The sequence below is a fragment of the Trichechus manatus genome, unplaced genomic scaffold, assembly GCF_000243295.1.
Source record: "Trichechus manatus latirostris isolate Lorelei unplaced genomic scaffold, TriManLat1.0 scaffold00038, whole genome shotgun sequence".
In the NCBI taxonomy this organism is placed as follows: Eukaryota; Metazoa; Chordata; class Mammalia; order Sirenia; family Trichechidae; genus Trichechus; species Trichechus manatus.
In genome coordinates this window covers 10,999,232-11,005,231 of record NW_004443974.1, presented here as the reverse complement: position 1 = coordinate 11,005,231, position 6,000 = coordinate 10,999,232, and positions in this window count along the sequence as shown.

Sequence of the window (6,000 nt, the reverse complement as noted above, 5' to 3'; positions counted from 1 at the left end):
TTGACAACAGCAACTAAAAAGGTTTGATGGGAAGCCTAGGGGGCAGTGAGTTGAAGATAATGGTGATGGAATAATTTGGAAAATGATAGTGAGAATAGCAGCACAACTGGAAGAATGTAATCGATGTCACTGAATTGTACGTGTAGAAATTTTTGAAATGGTGTATCTTTGGCTATGTATATTTTCACCAAAAAAAGGGTCCTCCCAGGTTGAGAAGGAAGAGTGTTGACATGTTGTGGGGTTGTTAACCAATGTCATAAAACAATATGTGTACTGGCTGTTTAGTGAGAAACTATTCTGTAAACCTTCATCTAAAGTACAATAAAAAAAGAAAAAGAATATAGCCTTGGAAACTCTATGTGGCGGTTCTACTCTGTCCTAAAGAGTCTCTATGAGTTGGAATCCACTTGATGGCAATGGGTTTGGTTTTTTTGGTTTGATGTTGTGTGCCATCAAGCGGATTCCGACTCATAGCAACCCTATAAGGACAGAGTGGAGCTGCTTCATAGGGTTTTCTATGCTGTAATCTTTATGGGAGTAGAACACCAGGTCTTTCTTTTCTCCCATGGAGTGGCTGGTGGGTTCAAACTACTGACTTTTCTGTAGGCAGCCAAGCACTTTAACCATTGCGCCACCAGGGCTCCTTGATTTTAGGGTTACAAATAAATTTTAGCAAGTAGGTGAATTTACAAATACAGAATCTGTGAATAATGAGAATTGACTATGTATTACGTATAATAACTATATTGTTATATGTGATATAGTGTTATTACTACACAATATATATGCAATCACATTAACAGGTTAAAGGGGAAAAACTGCAGAAAAATCATTCAATCAAAATCAACATCCTTTCATGATTAAAATTCTTACTAAGAATAAAAGGAAATTTTCTTAACTTGCAAAATTTAACAAAATCATACTTAGTAGTGAAAAGTTAAAAGCATTCTCCTTAATAGAACAAAACAGGGATCCCAATTAATATCTTCCTAATCAACGATCCTAGCCATTGTGTTTAAGACAAAAATGCTAAGGAAGAAACAAAGACAGAAAGGAAGGAAGGAAAGAAGAAAGAGCGCAATGATTAGAGAGAAACAAAACTATCATTATTTACAGATGATATGATTGTCTACATAGAAAAGTACATAATAATCTGAGAGATTATTAGAGTTAATAAGAGAGTTTATCAAGATGACAGGATATAAAATCAACATTTAAAACTAAATTGCTCTTCTCTACACTTGCTATAAAAGTAAACAATTCAGGAAAAGACAACATTTCGAATAGCAACAGAAAGTAAGGAGTCTAAGAATAAATCTAATAAAAGGTGTGCAAGACCTGATGCAGAAAATGATACAACTTTATTGAAAAACATTAGCGAGGACCTAAATAAATGGGGAGATTTATTCTGCTCAAGAAGGGAAAGACTCATTATCCACTTAATCAGTTTCCCCCATATTGATCTATAAGAGTGACTGTAATTCCAATAAAAAACCCAACAGAATTTTTTTAAAGTACTCTGCAAGCTGATTTTAAAATCTATATAGAAGAGCAAAACTCTAAGACTAGTTGAGACACTCCTGAAGAAGAAATGGTGAGAGGATTTGCCATAAATACCACCAAGATTTATTATAAAGTCTCAGTAAATAAAATAGTGTGGTATTGGCACAGATTAGACCAGTAGACCAATGCAACAGTAATAAATGCTCAAAAACATGGAAATGTGACACATGACAGAATTGGCATTTCAGATCACTAGGAAAGGGTTGACTATTCAATATATGGTGCCAAGATAACTGGCTATCCACATGGAAAAATATGAGATTGGATTCTTACCTCACTTGTACACAAATATCAATTATTTATTTATTTATTTTGCTGTTGTTGTTGAAAACGCACACAGCAAAACATACACCAATTCAACAATTTCTACACGTACAATTTAGTGACATCGATTACATTTTTGGAGTTGTGCAACCATTCTCACCCTCCTTTTCTGAGTTGTTCTTCCCCCATTAATATAAATTCACTGCCCCCTAAGGTTCCTATCTCATCTTTCGAGTTGCTGTTAGCAATTTTATCCCATATATAGATAGTTCTTAAAAGAGCATAATGCTCAAGGCAGATATTTTTTACTAGTTAGGCTAAACTATTCTTTGGTTTTAAGGAGATTTCAGGGGATATTTTTGGTTCAGAAATCAATTCTCCATGAAATAAAGATTTAAATGCAGAAGTCAAAACTTTAAAATTTAAGAAAAAATAAGAATATCTTTATGACTTGGGTAGAGAAGTATTTTGTACATAAAACGAAAGAAAAAAAGTACTAACCACAAAAAGTATAATAAATTAGGCTACATGAAAATGAAGAACTTCTATTCCTCAAAAGTCAACATAAAGAAAGGGGGTGGGGAATGCCACCAGGTTTCCATGAAGAAATTGTTTGTAATGCATATAACTAGCAAAGGATTTGTATCCAGAATACATAAAGAACTCCTAAATGGAAATGAGAAGAAGACAAACAACCCAAGAGAAAATTATGCAAAAGACATAAACGGGCATTTTACAAAGAGAAAACATGAGTGGAGGATATGCATATGAAAAGATGCTCAACCTCGTTAATAATCGAGGAGTAACAAATTAAGATCATCTGGGGAAGGTCAAAATTGGTAAGAATTGTCAAGGATAGGGAAGAACTCTGATTAATTGCTGGTGGGAGTACAAATTAGTACAATCACTTTGGAAAACAATGTCTTTGTCTTACAGAGTTGACCCTGTGCATATCCTGATACCCCAGCCAACTCCTCTACCAGGTTATTTACTGGAAAAACCGGTATGTGTGCATTAGGAGCCGTGTAGACAGACACTCATTCAATCATTGTTCCTTTTAGCTAAGAACTGGAAACCCAAATATCTGCAATAGCAGAAGGAACAAACAGAATGTTACACAGCAATGAAAACGATGAATCACGGCTGCATGCAGCAGTGTGGGTGAATGTTGGAAGCAATGTTGAGTGAAAAAAGAAACTAGCAGAAGTATGATATAACTTGCATAAAGCTCAAAAACAAGCAAAACTAAATAATATGTACTTTTAGGGAATCAGGAATTAGTTTTTCAAAAGCAAGGCAATGATAAACACAAAACACAAGATAGTGGTTATCTTCGGGGGTGAGGTAGGAGGATGGGCTGGAGTGGAATACACAGAAAGACTCAGTGGTGTTGGTGGGTCCATAGGTGTTCATTTTAGTAAGCTTCATAATTTATATCAGTTATATATTTTCTTTGTGTATGTATTAAATATAACACAATAAAAATAAATTCCAGCTAATTTTTAAACCAAGAAACAACTAAAAAATAACAAAAGATTGTAAAATAAAAGGCTAGACAAAGACAAAGATATAGGAGGTTAGAACAAAAAAGAATACATTAGTAGCAATATTATTATCAAACTAGAAGTCAAGTTTAAAAGCATTAAACACAACAAAGAGGAGCATTATTTAATGAAGAAAGATTAACACTCCCTGAAGAAAATAAAACAGTCATAAAACTTGTTGCACCAAACAACAAAGCAGGCAACTATATGAAGCAAAACTTTAGGGTGAAAAATCACAGTGGTTTGTCTTAATAATTCTGCCGCTCAGTGGTCGGGGAAGAGATCTGCAATGGTGATAGTGGCCAGGCCCACTCCTGAGCAGCGCCCTGACTTTAAGGAGTTACCACCAATAGAGGCCCCCACCTACTCCAGTGGTTTGGGAAGGACCCAAGAGAAATGGCCAGGCTCCTGGGGGACCCAGGCTGGCTGAGGCCTCTGAGAGACCCCTGTGTGAATTCCCCTATTCTACAGCATGGTCAGCTCCCTCCTGTCTAGCCTTGTCCAGCCACTCAGCCCCAGCTCCAGCACACAAAAAGCTGCACCTCTGTCTTCTATATCTGCTCTCTCCATGGATGATTCCCACTTCTTCTGACCTGCCTGATGTTCATGAGCTTTCTAGGCTCCTAACCGACCTGATTCCTTTACTGGACTCTGCTCCCTTCCCCATCTTCCTATCTGCGCTGATTGGTTGTGCTCTTAGCACATTGCTGACTGCTCTGACCCTTGTCTTTCCTCTCGGATAGCTTAAGGCAACAGTGCAATGGGCTCAAGATGATGCCTGCGACAAGGCTAAGCTGGGCCACAAGAGGGAGGGTGGCTCTCTGGCTATCAGTCTCCCTCTCTCCCTGCTTCTCTTTTCCTGGCATGTCTGGGCCAACCCGTGGGCCAACACCCGGAAAGCAGCTTAGGCAGGGCTACACCTCTCAGCCCTACTGCTGAGTCCTCACTCCTGTTCCCTTGGGAGCGGCCTCCCTACCTGTCCCTCAGGCCACTCCAAGGCACTCCTTGGCTTGGAGCCTGGTCTTGTGAATCCAACTCTACCACTCAGAAGGCAGAATTGCAGAAAATTTGGGGCTTTTCCTGTCTATTCTGGCCTTCCTTCTAGGCAGAACTGACACTGCTTGTTTACACTGGTGATTGGCTCTCAGGAACTCCCATTCACTAGCTCTGTGACCTTGAACAAGTTCCTTCACCCCTTGGAGCCTCAATGTTTTTCATCTGTAGGATGGGGATAATATTAATACTTAGCTCACGGAGTAGTTTTGAGAATTAAACGAGATAATGCCTACAAAGCACTGCGAGTGCTCAACTCACAGCAGCTATTATTATTGTTGTGGTTGTTGTCATTATTAGCATTATTACTAGTTGTTGGCAGGGCATTTTATAAGCAGAAAGATCAATTGCAGTAAGTTGCCTTCTTCCAGAGTTGCCACTTTACTTCATTTGGCAGAGCATGACTCCAGTTTTCTACTCTTGTCACAATCGCTCTGTTTGTGGACATTTTTGTGATGGGTATAACCTGATTATTTGCTTATTAGTAACTCAGCACTAGTAATTCACTTTTTCAATTGAGCTCTGTTGTTTATGAAGTAGCCCACTGCCTGCCCCTGTAGCACAGCCACCCAGTTCCAGCTGTCGGTGAACTCGAGAGGCTGCCCCTCCTTGTATGTGTTAGGACAGAGGGTTACCTGTACCAGGCAGGTGCTCATGGGCACAAGAGTTCAGGTGGCAGGAACTGCTCTTGCAGTGATGACATGTGGCAGCCACTGGGTATTTTATGCCAACAATCATCATTTTCATTTATTCTCAGGAAATCTCTGACAATATCCGCTTGAATGGAATCTGCAGAGAAAATGCCCCAAAACATGTCTTCTCTTAAATACCAGCGGAAAATCAATGCACATGTTTGGGCAGAGTTTTCATAAATCGCACTTGTATAAACAGAGTGGGGTGGCTGTTGCAAAATCGGCAGGAAGGTACAAAGGTCATTATTGCAGTCTGTTGAGAATCATCTTAGCTACTGTGTTTTCTTTTTGTTTGTTTTTTGAGCACTGAATTTATGCTAGATACTTGGAAATATTATCTCATTTACTCACCCAATAACCCTGAGAGATGGTGTGGGTTTTTGTCAGGACCCTTTGGTGGCAAGTGACAGAGACTTAATTCAAAACTAGCTTAAGCAATAAAAGGCTTTATTGAACCTTTGTATATCGGCTCTTTAATGCCTCCATAAGCTGTAGCCTTGGGGCTGCCTCTCTGTCCATCTCTCTTCTTACCTTCTGTCTGTGAATTGGCTATAGTCTCTAGGGCGCCTCCTTGTGGTGAAGAACATGGCTGCCAGTCATCCCTGCATCTTGTGATCCAAGAAGATGCCCCTCCCACAACTTCACTGTTGGACCAGTCACAGGGAATGAGGTACTCTGGCCAGGAGGCCTGGCTCATGATAGACAGGACCTGTTGACTCGAGAGGCAAGTTCCTACTGCCCATGCCTCCTCTTGCATGGCCCCTGGGGTCATGGGAGCCCCAAGGGCCTGTCCATTATCTGTTTGTTAGCTCCAGAGAATGAGGAAAAGGAAGGCGGGTGTCACAAGAAACACAGCTCCTGAAAGCTGTCCAGACCTAAGGAGG